We start from the raw sequence: 25,019 nt of genomic DNA, 5'->3' as shown, positions 1-25,019 counted from the left end.
TAGTGTAGGGTTAATTAGTATTAATTAATGAGATTAATTAATAATTTCACTGTAAAATAGTAATTTTAAAAAAAGTTTAAAATTACCATTTTGCCCCTGCACTAAATTTTCGCTTAAAATGGTATCAGAGCCAAGTTCTAGAATATGATATACATATGCATGCGTAGATTAAGGTGTAATCTATAAGTTTAAATTTAAAATTCAAAATTCAAAATTCAAAAAGATTTGAAATTTGAAATTTGAAATTTGAAATTTGTTAGAAGTTTCAAATTTGAAATTCAAAATTTGAAATTTGAAATTTGGTTGAAATTTGAAATTTGAAATTTGAAATTCGAAATTCGAAATTTGAAATTTAAAATTCAAAATTCAAAATTTGAAATTTGAAATTTGGTTGAAATTTGAAATTTGAAATTTGAAATTTGAAATTCAAAATTCAAAATTTAAAATTCAAAGATTAGAAATTCGAAATTTGAAATTTGGTTGAAATCTCAAATTTGAAATTTAAAATTTAAAATTTGAAATTTGAAATTCAAAATTTAAATTTTGAAATTGGTATATTTAGATATACTTGATCCAAGTAGCAAGTAATCTAATTGGGTTGGTTGCCATGGCCGTCCGGTCATAGGAGAAAAGTAGGGTTTAAAGGCCCTCTCTTCCTATTCGATGGGGTCTCCTATGGCGGTAGGGGTGCCGATGCAATTATATCCCATGTCGATGAAGCAGCGAAAGGACTTAATTAAGAAATTTATCATAAATGTGTTAGATTAGATCTAAAAAAAAATTTATGATTTATTTTGAGTTATTTTCTGTTATAAAATGAGCAATAGAATTGCTGTTTATAAAATGTGCTGACCCGTTTGTGAAATGAGTTAACACATTTGGTGAACAGAAAATAAAATCTTTCAAATTTGAAAATTATTTTCAAAATATCAAACCCTGACCCATCAGCCCAAGTACTTAATTAAAAGAATTAAGTGTTGTCTAGTAGGTCTAGAATTGTGAATTAAGACCTAAGACAATTGCATAAACTTGTGGGTCAATGGGTTAGATGAATTAGGTCTATAATTGGGTTAGACCTAAGGTTAGTTTAAAAAAATAGACTAAATGGAGTAATTGGTCAAATCTAATCAAAAGTTGAATTAGATTAGGTCAAGGATACTCTAGACTCAACTTCAATAGTTGTAGTTGAATGGGTCCATGTCTTTAACTAGACCAAGATGGACTTAATTCATGGCTACGCGGTGGAGCCCTATTTACTTAGTTGATCAAAATTAAAACTAATGAACCGGTTGGTGTCTAAGGTAAGTTCGGCAGTTTTGACCAGTGGTTCTTAAGCGGGAGCTACTCGCATTGATTCGATCATTGACGAGTTAATGGCAAATCCCCACCACTGATCTCACTTACTTGGCCAATCTGGTAAGTTAGATTTTGATTAGATCACTTGGTGATTAGAGCTCACCCATGTCATTAGATAAATCAGTGTGACTGATTTAGGTGCTCCTAATGCCAGCTTTAATTAAATCTTTTTTTTTAATCTGACTTGGTGAAGTCAGTGGGAGGATTGAAATTGGCTGGATGATTTCTTCTCTACTATTCTTTAATAAAATTCTCAAAATTATTAGGTCCCTAAAATGATTAAGTTATAATGATAACTAAGTCATAGCCTCCCATTAAGTGAGTGATAATGAGTCCATTAGTTCAATGATCATTGGAGGCCCAAAGGCCTGGTGCTCATTGGCTAATAGAATTATTATTCATAATATGATAATTTGATTGAGTCTTTCTGATGGTGGTTAGGTTGGCCGGCCAAAGTCGGGCCTGATCATTTATTGGTCCGATTCACTAAATTAAGTCATGTTAATGGTTGGACCTAACCAGATCTTTTCAGTGGAGACCAAAGCCTACTGATTAGGTTCTGGGGCAAAATCAATTACTAGAAGTTGTTTAAAGAAATAACTGGTTAAGAACCTACCCATAGATGCACATGGGTTGACCAACCAAAGTTGGGCTCGTGTGTAGTCTGTGTGGATTCTAGTACCCATTAAGGAATTAAAGTAATTCCTCGAATTAGAGGATGAGACTACCAGTTCGTAAAAATATTGGGAAAAATTTTAGACTAAAATCCAAGTCTTTAGTATTAATTTATGTACTAATAGAGGTCTCGTTTTCCTTTAAGCAGCTATGGCCACTATCCTGTCGCTCCGATCATTATTAGATAATGACAAGCTCATGGGACCCAATTTCGATAGCTGGTATCGAAAATTGAAAATCATCCTTGAGCATGAGTGGATCCTTTATGTAGTAACGGATCCAGCACCTGAGGAGCCAGCTCCGAACGCTAGTAAGGCGATCCGAGACACTTACTTGAAGTGGCTCAATGACCGCACCACCGTTCGATGTATTATGCTGGCAGCAATGAATGACCAGTTCAGCCGAAGGTTTGAGAACGCCCAGCCACAGGAGACGCTTCAAATGTTGAACGACTCCTTTGGCACGCCTGATGACGTTGAAAGGCACAAAACTAGTTGTGCCATTTTCAATGCTCGAATGAGGGATGGGGCCTCAGTCACTGATCATGTACTGTACATAATCGAGATGATTGAGCGCCTAAGCAAATTGGGCTTTCCTCTGCACGAGCAGCTCGGTAAGGATGCGATCCTTAATTCCTTGCCCAAGTCCTTCCTCCCATTCCTTACTCATTTTCGAATGACAAAGCCTGCAGTAAACTACCACGGATTGTTGGGGTTGCTACAGAACTTTGAGAAGGATCACCAACTCCATAAGGAGTCGGTGAATGTAGTGGGAGGGTCTTCTTCTCGTCGTCAACCCTTTGGGAAGGGGAAGAAGAACAAGAAGAAGAAAAATAAGAAGGTGCAATCTCATGCTGGGACAGTAGCACGGGGTCAGACCAAGAAGCGCAAGCACGACCAGAGCCAGGCGGAGTGCTTCTTTTGCAAGAAGCACGGGCATTGGAAGAGGAACTGTCCTCAATACATTGCCTCCCTGGACCCGAACAGGCCAAAGAAGAAGCAAGGTAATTATATGATAACTCCTTGCAACTTTTCGATTTGTGATACTACTGCCTGGGTATTGGATACCGGAAGCCCTTATCATATTTGTAATTCGATGCAGGGTCTGCAGGTCAGTAGGAGATTTGATGAAGGCGAGAGGTTCCTGAATGTTGGAGATGGAAGCAAAGTTCTAGTTCTAGCTTTAGGAATCATGAGTCTTGTAATCAATTCTCGTAATGTAATTCTGAGTGAATGTCACTATTGTCCAAGTTTTTTATTAAATATTATTTTTGTAGGCCTTTTGGCCATGTACGGTTATGATTTTTTAATAAAAAAAAATATTTACAATATCATTTTGAATGGTGTTACAATATTTGTTGGACAATTAAATAATGGAATTTACTTACTATCACAGCCTGTTAATGTGGTTCAAAAATTTGGTAAACATTCTAGAATAGATAATGTGTCAGAAGTCAACCTTTGGCACTGTAGGCTAGGTCATATCAATAAGAACAGGATAAACAGGTTGGCTCAAGAAGGAATTCTTGAAGTTAGTGATTGTGAATCACTTCCAACCTGTGAGTGCTGTCTTCTTGGGAAGATGACCAAGTCACCTTTTACTGAAAAAGGTGAGCGAGCCAGTGAACTCTTAGGTCTGGTACATTCTGATGTATGTGGACCCATGAGCTCAAGTGCAAGAGGTGGATTTTTCTACTTCATAACCTTCACAGACGACCTATCTAGGTATGGGTATGTCTATTTAATGAAGCATAAGTCGGAATCATTTGAAATGTTCAAACTATTCCGAAATGAGGTAGAAAAATAAACTGGGAAGTGTATTAAAACTCTTCGATCTGATCGAGGAGGTGAATACCTTTCCAATGAGTTTCTGACGTATCTAAGGGAGAATGGGATTCTCTCTCAGTGGACTCCTCCTGGAACACCACAGCATAATGGTGTGTCTGAAAGGAGGAATCGGACCCTGTTAGACATGGTTCAATCCATGATGGGGTTTGCTGGTCTGTCAATCTCTCTCTAGGGATATGCGCTCGAATCGGCTTGTTACCTTCTAAATAGAGTTCCGAGTAAGTCTGTAGCCAAAATGCCATATGAGATATGGATAGGACGTAAGCCAGTACTCTCGCACCTTAGGGTTTGGGGGTGTCCGGCTTATGTTAAACATTTAATTACAGACAAGCTTGGACCTAGGTCTGACAAGTGTAATTTTATAGGGTACCCAAAAGAGACCAAAGGGTATTATTTCTACCTTGCTGATGAGCAAAAGGTGTTTGTCAGCCTTAAGGCAATCTTTTTAGAAAAGGAGTTCCTTAGTGAAGGAACTGTTGCCTCTAAAGTCGAACTTCACGAAGTTCGACAGGTGGAAAAACCGACACATGTTACTGAATCTGAATCGGATTTGATTAGATCAGATCCGGAGCCCATTGATTATGCACCCGTAAGGCGGTCTGGTAGAGTACCACATCAACCGGACAGATACTATGGTTTCTTGGTCCGGAATGGTGATCCTGTCGAACTTGATGAAAATGATGAGGATCCGATCACCTACATGGATGCAATGCAGAGACCTGACTCTAAGAAATGGCTAGAGGCCATGAAATCCGAAATGGAGTCCATGAAGGTCAACGATGTGTGGACATTGGTTGATCCACCCGAAGGAGTAAAACCCATAGGGTGTAAGTGGGTCTTCAAAAGGAAGAGGGGCGCAGACGGAAAGGTGGAGACCTATAAAGCCCGTCTGGTTGCCAAGGGATATCATCAAAGTTATGGTATAGACTATGACGAGATGTTTTCTCCTGTGGCAATGCTCAAATCCATTCGGATTATGCTTGCGATAGCTGCCCATCTGGACTATGAAATCTGGCAAATGGATGTGAAGACAGCTTTCCTAAACGGAGAGCTGGACGAAGAGGTGTATATGATACAACCTGAAGGGTTCACATCCACAGATGAGTCTAAGGTGTGCAAGCTACAGAGGTCCATTTATGGACTTAAGCAGGCATCTCGGAGTTGGAACATACGTTTTGATAGGACGATCAAAATGTATGGCTTCGTTAAGAACAGAGAAGAGCCCTGCATTTATAGGTGGGCTAATGGTCCAGTAGTAGTATTTCTTGTATTGTATGTGGATGACATTCTCTTAATCGGGAATGATGTCCCTGCATTACAGGGAATAAAAATTTGGCTATCGTCACAGTTCTCCATGAAGGATCTGGGAGAAGCTTCCTACATCCTAGGGATGAGGATCTATAGGGATAGATCCAAAAAGTTGCTTGGCTTATCCCAGTCCACGTACATTGATACTATGCTGAAAAGGTTCAGCATGAAAAATTCCAAGAAAGGCTATCTACCGATAGGCCATGGAATTTCTCTCTCGAAGAGGGATTGTCCGACAACACCTCAAGAGAGAGAGCGTATGGGTAGGATTCTATATGCTTCGGCAGTGGAATCTATCATGTACGCCATGACATGTACACGACCAAATGTGGCATACTCACTAGGGGTAGTGAGTAGATACCAATCTGATCCAGGAGAGAATCACTGGAAGGTTGTTAAAACCATCATGAAGTATTTAAGAAATACTAAGGACCAGTGGCTTATATATGGTGAATCGGACTTGAGACTTATAGGGTTTACAGACTCTAGTTTTCAGTCTGATCGCGATGATAGCAAGAGTGTGTCAGGATTTATTTTTACCCTTAATGGTGGGGCTGTCTGCTGGAAGAGTTCCAAGCAGCACACTGTGGCTGATTCAGTATGCGAGGCAGAGTATATTGCTGCATCAGATGCTGCCAAAGAAGCGATGTGGCTGAGGAAATTCATCATCGAGCTCGGAGTAGCATCCTCCCTTGTTGGTCCAGTTCTGCTCTACTGCGACAGCTCTGGAGCCATTGCTCAGGCGAAGGAACCAAAGGCACACCAGCGGACGAAGCATATTCTGCGCCGCTACCATCTCATCCGGGAGATCGTGGATCGAGGTGACGTCGACCTTCAGAAGATTGACAGGAAGGAGAACCTGGCCGACCCATTCACTAAAGCCATTACGGTGAAGGAGTTCAACGACTATAAGTCAAAGATGGGTATTAGATACTGCACCGATAGGCTTTAGGTCAAGTGGGAGATTGTTGGGAATAGTGTCCCAAAGCCAATCGTCAGCCTGTTGACGGTTGTGCTCCTTTTTGTATTAGTACATGAATTATAAATAAATAAAAGTTATTTTGATATTTTTTCATCACAAATGTTTCATCTTCTAATGAACTCCTGTGTTGTGGTGAAGTCCTTAGGACTATTTAGACTCGACAAAGGAGGATTTGTTGCTTAGTCCTTAAACATGTTCGCGACCAAATGATACGTTGTTATCAAGGACGACAACGTTTATCGAGCATAGGTCGTTGTGTGCCATATGGGTTGGTTGTCCTCATAACCAAAGAGTGTGGAGACACTGGTATGGCATACAGGTGAGATGTAATGGTACATCTGCACTGAACGTGACCAACTCCGGAGCTATTTCTGCTGTCAAGATTTGCTCCGATGGGATATGGGTATAAATGTCCCTCCGACCTGAGACCGCCACGGTGACTTGCAAGCAACTCACTGCACTTAGGCACTGGACTACCTGAATTTCTAATTCAGTGACGGAAGGTTGCTGGGTGTAGTCAAGTACTTGACTTGTCGGTGCGTGTGTCAAGATGGGATTGACCACTCCAGTTTAGGAGCTGTATACAGTCGTGTTTCAATTTAGCAAAACCTTGGCCAAGGTAGTCCTAGTGAGGAGTCACAGGACTAATTGAGTTGATCTTGATTCGGATGATATCATCAGGGTTGACAGTTTAACCCTGAGTCGTCCTAAACACAGGGGTCAAAAGGGATGAATTATACGGTAACCATATTCACGTAGGTTCTGAATATTGTGATTGCGATTATTCGACCTATCCGATCGTCGGGTACCATTGCTAGATGGTCACTTTGATTAGTACAGGAATTGGTTCCTGTGCTACCGGTTTAGGTTCGAACCTGCGGGGTCACACACATTAGAGGTTCCTTTCTGATCTGATGGCTGATTATGAGTCTTATCTATCTGGGACTCTATGATTGAGAATTAAGATTCCCTAATCATGAGTTCCACATATTTTGGGTACCGGGGTCAAAATTTTGAATTTCAAATTTTGAATTTGAAATTTGAACTCTTTGATCAGGGTTTCATATCGATGGTCTCTGATGCCTGATTGCCCATTGGATTTGGATTCAATATTTATGAGAGGTTTAATTAGTGATTTAATCACTAATTAACTCAATTTGATTGAGTAATTATTTTTGGATCAAGTCCAATTGAATTGGATTCAGTTTGGATTGACCCGATTAGGTTAAATGTTGACCTAATCGCTAAGGTGGTTTAGTCCCTGATTTGATCAGGGGTTAGGTTTAGTTAATTCCTGATTTGATTAAGATTTTATTGAGCCTAATTAAGCCTAATTATGTTGGGTTTAATCTGGTCTAATTGTGCTTAACCTATTTTAAACTAGGTTGGCTCAATTTGAATCAAACCACCTTGTTTTAAATTCCCTGCGACACCCAACTTCCTTGCACCCATTTGAATTCACGAGAAGAAACTTCTCATGAAATTTTTCTCATGCAAAACCCTTCCCCACACCCTCATTTGTGCACCATATGGATGGATAAAATAATTAGTTAGCCATTCAAATTCAAAGCATGTTTGAATTTGAATGGATAACTTATCACTTTCCCTTTCATCCTTATCCATTTTGTGCGCCACATTACTTACACGAGAAAAGGTTTCTCATGAAACATTTTCCACGCACAAAGAGCCATGCCCCTTCTCTTCCTATGCCCAAAAGGATAGGGATAAGTTGGTTTTCGTTTGAATTCAAATTTGATTTGAATTCAAATGTGTAACCTCTTGTCTTTATCCTCTCACGTGGATAAGACACGTTCGATGTTGTTTTTAAAAGAGAAGAAAGGTGGGACGTGCGTAGAAATTTTAGGAGAGAAACTGTGTGAGGAAGGCTTCTGCGTAAGGTGAAGGTCCAAAACCTTCCGAGAGAAAAAGAAAGAAAAGAGAGAAAATTGGGCGTAGGGTTTTTGGTGTGTACCTAGGGTTTCTACCTAGGGTTCGGGAAGTGAGATTGGTGTGCCACGAGTGTCGTGAGTCCACCAAATTTTAGGGAGAGATCCATCAGCCTCTCAAGCAACTGTGTAGATGATCCAGAGTATCCGAGAAGTCAGCACACATCGATCGAAGGAGTTCGATCAACATCTGCCATCAAAAGGGTGAAATCACGAACTAGCATTCGTGAGGAGCTGATCAGACGGAAGCTTCGTGTGGACGATCCGCAGAGGCTAGATATTTGTGTGGCTGTGACATGATGATCAGAGCCTCCCGACGGTGATCAGATTGTGGTGATCGACTACCCACAAAAGGTGATGTGTTCTGAACACAGTACTGTAAAACGTTTACTGATTCAAATTTGAATTTCAAATTTAAATGCATGCTGTTATATCATATTTAGATCTTAGTGTAGAGTTAATTAGTATTAATTAATGAGATTAATTAATAATTCCACTGTAAAATAGTAATTTTAAAAAAGTTTAAAATTACCATTTTGCCCATGCACTAAATTTTTGCTTCATTCTCTAGATCAATTACTCATAAGTTCGAGGATGCGCAGTCAGAGGAGATGTTGAATGAGTCCTTCGGCACCCCTGAGGATGTGGAGAGACATAAAATCTCCTGCACAGTGTTCAATGCTCATATGCAAGAGGAGGCTTCAATCATCGATTATGTATTGTACATGATTGAGTAGATTGAATGCCTTAGCAAACTTGACTTTCTGTTGCAATGAACAGTTAGGCAAGGATGCTATCCTCAATTCACTATCGAAATCCTACCTACCCTTTCTCAGTCATTATAGAATGATGAAGCCTGCGGTAAACTACCATGATTTGCTAGGATTACTGCAGACTTTTGAGAAAGATCACCAGCTCTAGAAGGTACCAATGAATTTAGTGGAAGGTTCATCTGCAGGGCATTGATCTTCTAGGAGAGAAAAGAAGAAAAAGATACAAAAATCTCATGCTGCCAATCTCAAGTAGAGCAAACAGTCAAAAATTGACAAGAGCCCAGCAGAGTTCTTCTTCTGTAAGAAGCTGGATCATTGAAAAAAGAATTGTCCTGTTTATATAGCCACCCTTGACCCAAACTGGTCTAAGAACAAGAGAAAGAGGTAAGTGATTGCTTCATAAGGTATTTATTTGATAATACCTTGTAATTTCTCTGTTTGTGATACTACTACCTCAGTATTGGATACCGAAAGTCCTATTAATATATGCAATTCGTTGCAGAGACTGCAGGTAAGTAAAAAATTTTGAGAGGGTGAGTGGTTTCTTAATATTGGAGATGGAAGTCTTGTTCCAGTTCTGGTCTTGAAAATTTTGTAGCTTGTCTTCGAGTCCAGTAGTGTCATGTTGGATGATTGTCATTATTGTCCCTCCTTTATGATGAATGTCATCTCTGTAGGTCTTTTGGGCAAACTTGATTACAAGTTTATAATAAAGGATGATTTTTGTGATATCATTATGAATGATACTATAATTATACATGGACAACTGAAACATGGCATATACATAATATCACAGTCTGTTAGTATAATATACACACCTAGTAAATGCTCCAAAATAGATAATGTCAGTGAATCCTACCTTTGGCATTGTGGCTTGGTCATGTGAACAAGAATAGGATTGACAGTTAATCAAAGAATATTTCTTGAGATAGATGATTGTGAATCATTGCCTACCTGTGAGTTCTGTCTACTTGGTAAGATGACTAAGTCACCTTTTAAAGAAAAGGTGAGAGAGCCAGCGATGTTCTAGGTCTAATACATACTGATGTTTGTGGGCCTATGAATATAAGTGCCAGAGGAAGATACTATTACTTCATTATGTTTACAAACGATCTATCTAGGTATGGGTATGTCTATCTTATAAAGCATAAGTCAGAATCATTTGAAATATTCAAACGATTCCGTACTGAAGTAGAAAAATAAATTGGAAAGAGTATTAAGATCTTTCAGTCAGATCGAGTAGAAGATACCTCAGTGAGTTCCTAACATATCTGGAAGAGAATGGGATTCTCTCATAATGGATCTCTCCTGAAACACCACAACATAATGGTGTGTCCGAGAGAGGAATCAAACTTTGTTAGACATGATCCTATCCATGATGGACTTTTTCAGTCTGTCAATCTCTTTTTGGGGATATACTCTAGAGACTACCTGCTATATTTTGAATATGGTACCCAGTAAGTCTATCGATAAAACTCCATATGAGATATGGATTGGGTGTAAGCCAGTGCTCTCACATCTTAGGGTCTGGGGATGTCCAGCTTATATCAAGCATTTAAATATAGATAAGCTTGGATCAAAGTTCGATAGATGCTTGATTGTAGGGTATCCAAAAAAAATTAAAGGGTACTACTTCTACCTCGCTGCAGAATAAAAGGTGTTTGTCAGCAGTCGGATAGTCTTTTTGGAAAAAGAGTTTCTTGGTGAAGGAGCTAATGCCTGTAAAATTAAACTTGATGAAATTTATGAGGTAGAAGGACCAACACATATAGAATTAGATTCGATTGATGAATCGAATCTGAAGTTGGTAGAGGCACCATTAAGGAGATCTGATAGAGTACCGCATCAACCGGATAGATACTATGATTTCTTGATCCGAGATGGTGATCTCATTGAACTTGATGAGAACGATGAGGATCCGATCACCTATATAGAGGTTATGCAAAGGTTCGACTCTCAAAAATAGCTAAGGCCATGAAGTTCGAGATGGAGTCTATGGAGATCAATAGTGTATGGACACTAGTTGATCTGCTCGAAGGGATAAAATTCATAGGGTGTAAATAGATTTTCAAGAGAAAAAGAGCAGCAGATGGGAAGGTAGAGACCTATAAAGCCCATCTAGTTGTCAAGGGTTACTGTCAGTGTTATGGAATTAACTATGACGTGATGTTCTCTCCTGTGGTAATGCTCAAGTCTATCCGGATTATGCTTGCTATCGCTGCACACTTAGATTATGAGATCTGACAGATGGATGTCAAAATTGCTTTTATTAATGGAGAGCTGAAAGAAGAGGTGTATATGATACAACTTGAAGGGTTCACATCCACAGACGAGTCAAAAGTGTGCAAGCTGAAAAGGTCTATTTATGGACTTAAGCTGGCATCGAGGAGTTGGAATATGCATTTTGATAAGGTGATTAAAACGTATAGCTTCATTAGGAATGGAGAAGAGCCTTGCATCTACAATTGGGCTTCCAATTCTGTGATCATTTTTCTTGTGCTGTATGTGGATGACATTCTGTTACTAGAAAATGACATCCTAACTTTGCAGAGTATGAAGCTATGGTTATCATCATAGTTCTCCAGAAAGGACTTAGGAGAAGCATCCTACATCCTAGGGATGAAGATCTATAGGGATAGATCCATAAGGTTGCTTGGATTGTCTCATTCCACATACATTTGACACCTTATTGAAGTGGTTCAATATGGATAATTTCAAGAAAGGCTATCTTTCGATAGGCCATGAAATTACTCTTTTCAAGAAAGATTGTTCGACAACTCCTGAGGAGAGGGAGCGCATGAGTAAAATACCATATGCTTCGGCAGTGGGATCTATCATGTATGCTGTGACATGTACAAGGCTGGATGTGGCCTATTCACTAGGGATAGTGAGTAGGTACTAGTCAGATCCAAATAAGAAGCATTGAAAGATTGCATTAATAATTCTTAAGTATTTGAGAAATACTAAAGATCTATGGTTTATTATGAAGACTCTGATCTGAAACTTATGGGATATACTGATTTCAGTTTTCAATCAGATCGTGATGATAGCAGAAGTGTGTCGGGCTACGTATTTTTTGAATGGAGAAGCTGTTTGCTGGAACAGTTTCAAGCAACATACTATGGCCGATTCTGCATGCGAAGCAAAACACAATACTGCATTGGATGCTGCATGTTCTGTGGTGCTATCACCGGTGAGAGAGATCGTGAATCAAGATGACGTTGAGCTTCAGAAGATTGACGGAAAGGAGAACCTAACTGACCCCTTCACTAAAGCTCTCGAGATCAAAGAGTTTGATAACTTCAAATGGAAGATGGGTATAAGATACTGCCCTAATTGGCTTTAGTCTAAGTGAGAGTTGTTGAAATTGTGTCCTAAAATCAATCATGTGATGATTGAGTTCATCTTTGTATATGAATTATTGATTATTGAATAATAATTATTCTGATATTTTTTATCATAAAGTGACATCTTTCTGAACTCTTGTACTGTGATGAAGTCCCTAGAACTATGCTAGTGTACGATAAAGAGAAAATTTATCGTATAGTTCTTAAACATGTTCATGACAAATGATACGTCATTACGGGATGATGATGTTTATCGAGTGGAGATCGTTGTGTGCTATATGGATTGGTTGTCCTCTTAACCAAGGAGTATGGTGACACTAGTATGGCATACAGGTGAGATGTAGGGTACATCATCACTGAACAAGTAACTCATCTGCTGAGCATTCTGCTATCAAGAGTTGCTCGTGAAACACATGGGTATAAGTATCTTTCAGACCTGAGATCATCATAGTGACTTACAAGCGACTCACTGTGCTTTGGTGTCGAACTACCTGAATTTTAATACAATGCGGAAGGCTACTGGATACAGTCAAATACTTGTGAAGTCTGTGTATGGATCAAGATGGGATAGACCCCTCCAGATTATTGAAGTTGATGTATCGCTGTATTTCAATTTAGTAAAATCTTGACTAAAGTAATCTATGAGATGGATTTGAAAGGTTGAAATACAATACAGATGAAGCAATCTCGATTGACAGTTAATCTAAAACCATCCTAGAGCATCCAAAGTCAAAAGAATGAATTATGCGGTAACCATGTATATAGATTCTAAAATATTTTTTTGTGATAATTCAACCTATCTGGATATCGAAAACCATTGCTAGATGGTGTCTCGATTAGTGCAGGAATTGATTCCTATGCTATCGGCTTAGTATTTGAACCTATGGAGTCACGCACACAAGTCAGACAAAGTAGAAAAGAATTAACTTATGTTTATATATCTAATTTTGAAGTACTTGACTTGATTGAACATATAAGCTAACTTGATTGAAAATTAAGTTATGGGTCAAATAGAATTAAAGAGTTGACTATGTCTAGCTAGCATTACACATGAGGTTCAGGTTCGATCCGAAAATGAACAGTTTCTGATCTATGATCCATAAAATATATGAAAGATTGGATTTAAGTTCTAATTAATTTTAGATTAGATCTGAATTAATTAGACTTAAATGGGTCTAAAATTCAAGTTAGACTTGGTAAAAATGTTCTAAAGAGTTTGAGATTGATAGTCTTTCAAAATTATTTGAACCAGCTTCGAATCGGATTCGAATCGGATCTATTTTAGATAAGATATGAGTATTCCTACTTGCACTGAGAATACCCTCTCATGAAGCACAACCAAAATCTAGTTTTGTGCTTATTTGGGGCATCCCAAATGGGTGAGGGATTGGGTGTAGGTTGATTATCATATGTGATGGCAATTATATCTCATGTAGAAATTCTTCTTTCATGAGTATTGGATCAATTCAAATCAGATCTGAGTAAAGAGTCCTACTCTAATTGGATCATGAGAATCATCTATAAATAGAGAGGGTCTCTACCTATAGATGCATAGAAAATAAATCAGATTGAGAGAAGAGAAAAGAGAGAGAGGTGTGAGAAGAGAGAGAGGTCCTATCTTCCCTTTGGCCTCTCCCCTTGTTGCCGCCCCTCTTCCTTTGGTGTGGGTTCTCTTTGGGCATCCCACCTGCTAGCTTGAGGTGTCACACTAGTATATCTCATCCCTCAATTGATTGAGTTGTAAAGTCAATTAGATTGGAGTTCATCTTGCTTTTCTGCAGCGTTTGACATGCATGCGAAGTAGAGGGTCTGCACATTCAGGCCTCCGTGAAGATTTATATCAGATAATTTAGGATTTGATCTCTGATTCTACTATATTTTAGGTAAGAATTTGATCCTTAAATAAATAGAATATTAAAAAAAATTTAGATGCAACCTGAGCATCTTAGAGGAAAACTGTTTCTCTTCCCTTTAGATACTACAATTTTCTGATCTGAGATGATGACCCTATCGAACTTGATGAGAATGATGGGAATCCGATCATTTATATGGAGGTCATACAAAGGTCTGACTCTCAAAAATAGCTTAAGGCCATGAAATCCGAGATGGAGTCCATGGAGATCAATGGTGTATGGACACTAGTTGATCCATCCAAAGGATAAAATCCATAGGATATAAATAGATTTTTAGGAGAAAAAGAAGAGCGACAAGAAGGTAGAGACCTATAAAGCTCGTCTAGTTGCCAAAAGTTATTGTCAGTATTATGGTATTGACTATGACGAGACATTATCTCCTATGACAATGCTCAAATCCATCTAGATTATGCTTGCTATTGCTGCACACTTAGATTATGAGATCGACAGATGGATGTCAAAACTACTTTTCTTAATGGAGAGCTGGAACAAGAGGTGTATATGATACAATCTGAAGGGTTCACATCCACAGATGAGTCAAAAGTGTGCAAGCTGAAAAGGTCTATTTATGGATTTAAGTAGGCATCTAAGAGTTGGAACATACGTTTTGATAAGGTGATCAAAATGTATGGCTTCATTAGGAATGGAGAGAGCCTTACATCTACAAGTGGACTTTCGATTCTATAGTCATCTTCCTTGTGTTATATATGGATGACATACTGTTGCTAGAAAATGACATCCCGATTTTGCATAGTGTGAAGCTATGGTTATCATCACAGTTCTTCATGAAGGACTTGGGAGAAGCATTCTACATCTTTGGATGAAGATCTATAGGGATAGATCTAGAAGGTTGCTTGGATTGTCCCAAACCACATATATTGATACCCTATTGAAGCGGTTCAACATAGATAATTTCAAGAAAGGCTATCTTTCGATAGGCCATGGGATTACTCTTTCTAAGAAGGATTGTCTGACAACTCTTGAGGAGAGAGAGTGCATGAGTAGAATACCATATGCTTCAGCAGTGGGATCTATCATGTACGCTATGACATGTACGAGGCTGGATGTGCCTATTCACTAGGGGTAGTGAGTAGATATTAGTCTAATCTGGGTGAGAAGCATTGAAAGATTGTGAAAGTAATTCTTAAGTATTTGAGAAATACTAAAGATCATTGACTTATCTATGGAGACACTGACCTGAAACTTATGGCATATACTAATTTTAGTTTTTAGTCAGATTGTGATGATAGCAGAAGCGTGTCAGATTGGTTTACTCTGAATGAAAGAGCCATTTGCTAGAAGAGTTTCAAGCAACATACTGTGTTCGATTTTATATACGAAGCAGAATATAATGCTGCATCAGATGCTACAACATGTTCTGTGTCACTATCACCTTGTGCGAGAGATCATGAATCGAGGTGACGTCAAGCTTCAGAAGATCGACAAAAAGGAGAACCTAGCTGACCCCTTCACTAAAGCTCTCGGGATCAAAGAGTTTGATAATGGAAGATGGATATAAGATACTGCCCGATTGACTTTAGTCCAAGTGAGAGTTGTTAAAAATTATGTCGTAAAATCAATCGTGTGATAATTGAGTTCATCCTTCTATATGAATTATTGATTATTGAATAAAAATTATTCTGATTTTTCATCACAAAGTAACATCTTTCTTGAACTCTTGTAATATGATAAAGTCCTTAGAACTATGCTAGTGTGCGATAAAGAGAGATTTATCATATAATTCTTAAATATGTTTGCGACCAAATGATACGTCATTACAAGATGAAGACGTTTATCGAGTAGAGGTCATTGTATGCCATATGGGTTGGTTGTTCTCTTAACCAAGAAGTGTGATGACATTGATATGGCATACAGGTGAGATGTAAGGATACATTGTCACTGAACAAGTGACTCACTTGCTGAGCATTCTGCTATTGAGAGCTGCTTGCGAAATATATGGGTATAAGTATCCTTCAGACTTGAGATTACCATAGTGACTTGCAAGCAATTCACTGTGCTTTAGTGCTAGACTATCTGGATTTCTAATGCAGTGATGGAAGGCTACTGAGTACAGTCAAGTACTTGCGAAGTCTGTGTGTGGATCAAGATGGGATTGACCCTCCAAACTATTGGAGTTGATGTATCGCTATATTTTAATTTAGCAAAATCTTAGCTAGAATAATCCATGAGATGGATTTGAAAGATTGAAATATAATGTGGATGAAGTAATCTCGATTGATAGTTAACCTAAGACCATCCTAGAGCATTCAGGATCAAAAAGATGAATTATGCAGTAATCATGTGTATGGGTTCTGAAATATTTTTTTACGATAATTCAATCTATCTGAACATCGAAAATTATTAATAGATGCTATCTCGATTAGTGCAAAAATTAGTTCCTATGCTACCGGCTTAGTGTTTGAACCTATAGAGTCACGTACATAAGTCAGACAAAGTAGAAAGGAATTGGCTTATGTTTATATATTCAATTTGAAAGTACTTGACTTGATTGAATATATAAGCTAACTTGATTAAGAATTAAGTTATGGATCAAATGGGATTAAAGAGTTGACTATGTCTAGCTAGCACTATACATGAGGTTCAGGTTCGATCCCAGAGATGAATAATTTTTGATCTATGATCCATGAAGCATATGAAAGATTGAATTTAATTATTGATTAATTTTAGATTAGATCTAAATTAATTAGTCCTAATTAAGTTTAAAAATTCAAGTTAGACTTGGTATAAAAGTCTTAAAAATTTTGAGATTGATAGTCTTTCAAAATTATTTTGAATCAGCTTCGAATTGGATTCGAATGGATCTATTTTAATGAGATATTAGTATTCCTACTTGCACTAGGATTTCTCTCATGTGGGATGATCAAAACCTAGTTTGGTGCTCATTTGGGGCATCACAAGTGGTGTGGGAGTGGGTGCAAAGTGGATGTCATAAGTGATGGTAATTCTATCTCATGTAGAAATCTTTCTTTCATGAGTATTAGACCAATGCAAATTAGATTTGAATTAGGAGTCTTACACTCATTGAGTCATAGAAATCATTTATAAATAGAGAGGATCTCTACCTATGGATGCATAGCAAATAAATCAGATTGAGAGAAGAGAAAAGAGAGAGAGAGGCACGTGAAGAGAGAGGCTTCACTCTTCTCCTACATCTCTTTCTTTATTGCCGCCTCTCTCCTTAGGCATAGATCCTTCTTGGGCATCCCATCTGCTAGTGTGAGGTGTCACACCAGCACATCTCCTCCCTCATTTGGTTGGCTTGTGAAGGTAATTGAATTGAAGTTTATCCTATTTTTCTGCGGCATCTGACATGCATGCAAAGTAGAGGTCTGCACATCCAGACCTCTGCAAAAGTTTATATCAGATAATTTGAGATTTGATCTTTGATTCCATTATGATTCAGATAAAGATTTGATCTTAAATCATATAAAAGAATAAAAAAAATTTTTAGATGCAATCTGAGACTTCAGAGGAGAAACTATTTTCCTTCCCTTCACCAATAGGGGTCACATCCTCTGGTGCATCAACCAAAGTCCACACTTGGTTGGAGTATATACAATCCATTTCAGATTTCATAGCCTCTAGCTATTTGTCTGAGTCCTTGCTCATGATAGCTTCTATATAGGTCAAAAGTTGATTATTCTCAATGATGTGGGCTTCATTATTCTCAACAACGAACCATATCTTAGAGGTGCATTTCACACTCTATCCGACCTTTGGAGAGGAGGTATTTTGTGGTCGTACCTCATCAATGGGTGTTTTTGGTTGAGGATTATCTTGTGCTTCTATTTGTAGGTCTTGAACTTCTCCAAGTTCAATTTTTTTTTCACTACCTCTTTCTAGGATAAACTCTTTTTCTATAAAAATGACATTTTACTGACAAACATCTTTTGTTCAGTAGGATGGTAAAAGAGGTATCCTATGCTCTCTTTAGGATACTCTATAAATAAGTATTTATTTGTCCTAGCACTCAGCTTATGCCTAAAATTTCTTTTAACATAAGCTGGATAGCCCTATATCTTAAGATACTTAAGATCAGGCTTTTCTTCTCTCCACATCTCATATGGAGTGCTTGGCATAGATTTTGAAGGTATCCTATTTATATAGACAGTAGTCTCTAAGGCATATCCCAGAAGAAAATAGGAAAGTCTGTAAGGCACATCATGGACCACACCATATCTAATAAAGTGTGATTCCTCCTTTCTGCTACGCCATTTAGCTGTGGTGTATAAAAGAGGTCTACTCTAAGAGAATTTTATTTTCTTTAAGATGATCTAGAAATTCATTAGACAAATATTCTCCTCTTCGATTGGATCGAAAGATTTTAATACTTTTTTCAGTTTATTTCTTGACCATACTTTGATACTCTTTAAATTTTTCAAAGGCTTTAGATTTATATTTCATAAGATACACATATCTAAACCTAGATAAATCATCAGTGAACATAATAAAATAAAAGTATCCTTCTCTGGCTTCTGTTGTGATAGGACCACATACATCAGTATGTATAAATCTTAATAACTCACTTATCCTTTCTTCATGTCTACTAAATAAAGTCTTAGTCATTTTACTCATAAGACAAGATTCATAAGTTCTTAATGATTCATAATCATAAGGATCAAGAATTTTTTTTATATAATTTATTAATTCTCATCTCACTTATATGACCAAGTCGATAATGCCAAAGTAAAGTATTATTTATTTCTTATCTCTTTCGTTGTTTGCTTTCATCAATATGAAAAATATTATCATTAGATAGAATCAGAAGATCATTATTAATAATACCATGATAAAAAATTTTATTAGAAAAAGAAATTGAGTAACTATTGCTCTTTTCATTTATTTCAAAATCTCATTGCAATAGCAATGATACAGAAATAATATTTTTAATGATCTTAGGTATATAATAAAATTTTCTAGCTCTAAGATCTTTTTAGAAGGTAACTTCAATATACATATCCCTACAGCTTCTACCTGGATGGACTCTCCTCCAGCACCTTAGAGCTCGAAGTCACTCTTCTTCAATACTCTAATATTCTGCAGTCCCTGCAATGACTTGCGTATATGAGAACTGTAGGTAGTATCCAATATCCAAGAGTCTGAATTGGAAGAACTTAATGACAAAATTATATGTATCTCATACATATCTTTTGGTGCGTCATTTTTACCAACCTTTACAGTTGCAAGATAAGACTTTTCATTCTTTTTTCAGTGTCCTATCTTGTCGCAATGAAAGTAGGTACTTTATCCAGAGACTTTCTTCTCCTTTTTCTTCATCTTACCACTCTTAGGGTTCAATGCTTTCTTTGAACCCTTAAAGCCTTATTTCTTCTTAGAGGTTTTACCCACAAGAAGAAGTGGATCCTTTTCTTTTTTAATATGGCTCTCAGCTGTTTTAAGCATGTTTAATAGCTCAGACAAGGAGGTATTTAGTTTGTTCATGTGATAATTCATAACAAATTGAATGAATGATTCAGAGAGAGATTGTAGGATCAAATTCTGACTCAATTCTCTATCCCTCATAAAATCCAATTGATCCAATCTGGTGATCAGATTGTTGAAAAATGTATCCTAAAACCAATCATTTAACAATTATACTAATTATAAATATATATGAATTGATCAATAATAAAAATTATTTAGTCTTTTTCATCACAAGATTACATCTTCTAACAAACTCCTATATTGTGATGAAGTTCTTAGAACTACTTTGATCGATAAAGAAAGATTTATCGCGTAGTCCTTAAATTGGTTCGCGACCAAATGATACGCTATTACTAAGATGATAGCGATATGAAATGTAGGTCATTGTGTGCCATATACATTGGTTATCCTTATAACCAAATGATGTGGAGATACTGATATGGCATACAGGTAAGATGTAAGAGTAACATCATCATGAACATGACCGACTACGAGCACTCTACTGTCAAAGATAGCTCATGAAGGGTACGGGTATAAGTGTCCCTCTGACCTAAGATCACCACGTGATTGCAAGCAACTCACTATACTTTGGTGCTGGACTAACTGAGTTTTTAATTTAATAATGAAATATTTCTGGATGCAGTCAAGTATTTATCAAGTTGGTGCATGAGTCAAGATGGGATGACCTCTCCGAATTAGTAGGAGTTAATGTATTAATGTATTTCAATTTAGCAAAATCTGAGTCCGGATAATCTATGTGATGGATTTGAAAAAGATTAAATATAATATGGATGACTTATCCAGGATTGGTAGTTAAATCTTAGGTCATCCTCGAGCATTAGGGTCAAAAAGATGAATTATACGATAACCATACGCCAATAGGTTTTTGAATGTTGCTTCGCCTTCATTCGACCTATCCGGACATCGGATCACCATTACTAGATGGTTACATCAATTGGTTCAGATGGTTATTTCTGTGACACTAGCTTAGGTTCGAATCTATGTAGTCACACTCAAAAAAAGTTTCTGACTGATCATGTAGCTGATCAATGATTAAAAATTATTCAAGGACTTAATTATCAATTCGATTGATAATTAACCTTATGCAAAAATTATAATAATTAATTCATCAAGTGTTAGTAAATTAATGAAGAATTAATTAGCAATTAGATTACTGATTAGCTTAATTGATTGAACAAAAAAGATTAAATAAAATTTAATTCAATTGGATTCAATTAAGTTTGACCCAATTAGGTTATGAGATGACCTAATCACTAAGAAAGAATTATCCCTGAATTGATCAGAACTTTGGTTCAATCAACTTTTAATTTGATTAAAATTTGATTAGAAATTTATGAACCTAATTAGATTATTTTATATATTTTATTTGGACTAAACCAGATGTGATTTGGTTTGGATTCAAATAAAGAAATTAGAGTCCTTATTGGAATAGGACTCTTCTCCCATGCACCTTCCACTTTGCATGCCATCTATCTCCATACACAAATAGTTTTTATATGAGATTTTTTCACACCAAAGAGTCATTTTCCTTGTCTATCTTAATTTTAAATTTAATTTGATTTTGATAAAAATAAGATTTTAAAATAAAATTTTAAAATATTCTTTATCATGAGAATCGTTCTTATCCAAATCAACCTCTCCATGCTAACTTATTTTTTTTCTCTTTATATGTGTGACATTTTGAGGATATTTTTTGTGAAAAATCAGTAATGATTTGATTCACCATAAAAAAATATGGGAAGGGGCATCCCATATTTTTTTTGGGGCATGGAACTTGTGGAAGGGCAATAATATATGGAAGAGTCCAACATTGTTGGACTCTTCACCCCACCTCCTTACATGCCTATAAAAGGGGCTTTTGTGGTTTCTTTTGTACATGTAAGATACCAGAAAAGAGTTCTTCATATAAAGGGGCTTGGGCCATTGGTTCATGGCATGAAAAAGAGGAGAAGAGTCCTCTCTCTTGGGTTAACGCAAAAGTTGAATTCTAGATTTTGGTCCTTAGGGTTTGGGAAGAGAAAAAAATATGAGAAAAAAATTATTTATTCTCTTTTTTTCTTTCACATCCTAATATCCTCTAGAAGTTTATTTTTAATCTCTAGAAAGATTTCAAAATTTGAAGAAAAGATCCAGCTCAGTTAAGAAGAAGTCTTTGCACGAGCTAACACTCCTGAGAGATCGATCAGATCGAGGCTTCGAGTGAATTTTTCGTAGAGGCCGAACATGTGTGTGGCTATGAGCAACCAATGAGAACCCTCTTACTATGTCTCTTAGCAGTGTGATCATCGACCCATGCTCAGTATCAAGTTCTGAACTCAGATTAGAAATAGATGTGATCTACTGATCACATGTATGCATGCTGAGTTTATCTTCAGTATTTTTCAGATTTTATATGCAACATATCATATTATAGATCTTTAGAGTAGATTGATTTGATGATTAGATCATATGCATGTTAAATTAATTTGATTAATCTAATTATCTTTTACTATAATTTATTCATAAAAGTTTCGAAATACATGCATGAAATCACCTACGTTTACCAACAATGGTATCAAAGCCTAGGTTTATTATAACATGATTTATGTGCATATTAAATCTAAATTTTAATTTTATTTAGATATAATATGTGATATTTTAATCTAAATTTAATTAATGGTTGATCGCACAAACTGATATAAGGTTGTTCTGCTGTAGGTTTACCCCTTATAGTGAAAAGGTTATCCTAGTTTATACTGATCGTTGATAAAATTTGATTTTCTATATAGCATATGATACTTATGATCTAATTTAGATGTGATCTAAAGTTATAATCAGATCTGATGTAATTTAGATTAGATCAAAATTCATGCATATGTGATATGCGATTAGATTAGATGATTTGATTAGTAAGTACTTGGATTGAGTTCATCATCAGACCATCTGATCATAGGAGCAAGAAGGGTTTAAAGGTCCTCTCTTCTCATTCGATGGGTGCTCTTATGGCGTGTAGGAGTGCCATATAATTAGATCCTATGAAGAAGAACATGAAATAAAAAATTTATCTTTCTACAAAACTTTAGATCTTGAAACCCTAGGATTGTTGTATGTGATACAAAGTTATATGAAAAATAAAGTATCTAATCTATATGATTTAAATTATTTTAATCATAAAAAAATAAAATTTTGAATCATAAAAGTTTTAGATATGATCTAAAAGTGTTATAATTGATTTTATTTTAGTGGTATGCAAGAATTTTTAGATCTAAAATTCTTTGAATCGTACTCGCACAATTACTGAGCGACCCAATTTTGAGCTGAGCTGATGCAGTCCCCTTGTGCAACCAGCTCAATGATGATTGAGTCAACCTAATTTCAAAATAAAAAATCTTTGTATAACATTTGTTGTAAATTATTTACAAAATTAAAAGGTTGAAATTGTTTCAAACCTAAATCTAAATCTATGTTATTGCTGAAACTTAATTGAGAATTAATGTAGAATCAATTAAATCTAGAATTATGAATTAAAGATCTAATATATTGAAAATATGAGGGCATGGGTTAGCTCAAATCAGGTCTTTTTAATTGGATTAGACTAAGGTTAGAATCAAAAAGTTAATAGACTAACTAGAGAAATTAATTAAATTTAGCACAATATTGAATTAGATTAAATCAAGATTTTTCTAACCAATACAATAGTTGTAGATGGACAAGTCCAAGTCTTTATTAGATCAAATAGAATTTGATTATGGCTCAGTGGTTGAACCCAAATCATTAGATTGGTCAAATCAAAACTAATTAATCAATTGGTATCTAAGGTAAGTCTAGCATTCTGACTGATGATTTTTAATTGAGAGCAGCTTATCTGGCCATCGATGGTATCTAAGGCAAGCTTAGCAAACCCTCTACTGTTAGATGTGTGCCCTAGATGCCAGATTGGCTGACACATTCATGTACAAATCTAAGGGTAAATTTATAATTTTGACTATAAATCAATAAATGGTTATTCTTCTATCACATTGTGTACATTGTGTCTGTGATACATCCTTTGAGTTAGTAAGAATGTCAATTCATATTTTCAAGAGTTGAAAATTTAAGGTATGAATTTACATAACTAACTCATAAACAGCTCCTGACCATAGAGATCATCACGAGGATGGTGATCGATCTGAAAATTGGTGTAGATCGCTTCCTTAGGGTAGATGTGTCTTGAGTCTACGGTGTGGAGATACTAGAATGAGAGTACAGATATTCGTTGAGAATGAGAGTACTGAGCGTGACCACCTCGAGCAGTCATAAGGAAGTCTACCTTCTCGTCGATGACTAGCTCGATGCTACAGTTGTGTGTCTAGTTCTTTGAGTTGAGATGCATCGACAGTTCACCTTGAGTGTGTTATAGTTTGACTACATCATAACTCAGTCTCCTAGCCATTCAGAACCCTGAGGTGTATGTTGGCTGTAGCATATTCATTGTAGGAACTAGGTCGCATCAAGATGGGATCTATCAACCTCGGTAGATGAGAGGAGTAGTCTATGATGATCGAAAGATCGAGTCCTTAAGCCCATGGACATCGCAGAGTGAAATAATGAAAAAAAGATTTCCATTGGGGTTTCACATCAAACTCGGATCGATCGATTGATTCATATTGACTGATGTTGGGTTTGACGAGTTTACTTAACCTTAATTCAGTCGGGACTCATGATAGAGGAACTCAATCACACAGGTAGCTGCACCGAGAGGTTCATCTTCAGTTCTGATGGGTTGCCACCTCATACTGTTAGGTATCACTGATAGATTTTGAGAGCAATTAGAATGATATGATGATCGATCATTCTAATTGTCTAAATCAGAAGAGTTCTGGTCCATCAAAAGGAGTTTCGATGATATCGATGATAAGATCACGACATGTCTCATTACATACAGAATTGAACCTAACTAGGTCATACAAATAAGGGTTAGGGTCTGGATGCCATCAATTGGGCTAATCCAATTGATTTGGATAAGATTCAATTAGGTTCAAGGAAATCGTGCTCGCACACGATTGAGCCTAACTTTCTCCTCATGTAATCTTTTCTATCTCTACTGAGCCAAATATGATTTGACTCATCCAGAGAACCTTGGAAAGTTTTTCTCAGTCTAAATGAAGCTTGTCCAGTTCAAAAAAGAGCTTGTCTTAATTCATGAGATGAATTTAAGACAAGCACCTGCTAATTCTATCACCTGCCAATTTTATTTTAGGACATTTGTCAAAAGTTGACATATGAGTCTTAAATTGAAGGCCACTTGGCAAGAGCTTATTGGAGAATTTTTGTGGAGCCAAACCACATCAAATTGGACATCATAATTAGATTATGGTGCGAGCCCAATTGGATTAAGTGGGTGCCCCAAGTGGATAAGGTTGGAGAGTCTTGATAAGATTGGACTCT

Source organism: Elaeis guineensis, chromosome 5 (genome assembly GCF_000442705.2).
Source record: "Elaeis guineensis isolate ETL-2024a chromosome 5, EG11, whole genome shotgun sequence".
Classification (NCBI taxonomy): domain Eukaryota; kingdom Viridiplantae; phylum Streptophyta; class Magnoliopsida; order Arecales; family Arecaceae; genus Elaeis; species Elaeis guineensis.
This window is presented reverse-complemented; position numbering follows the sequence as displayed.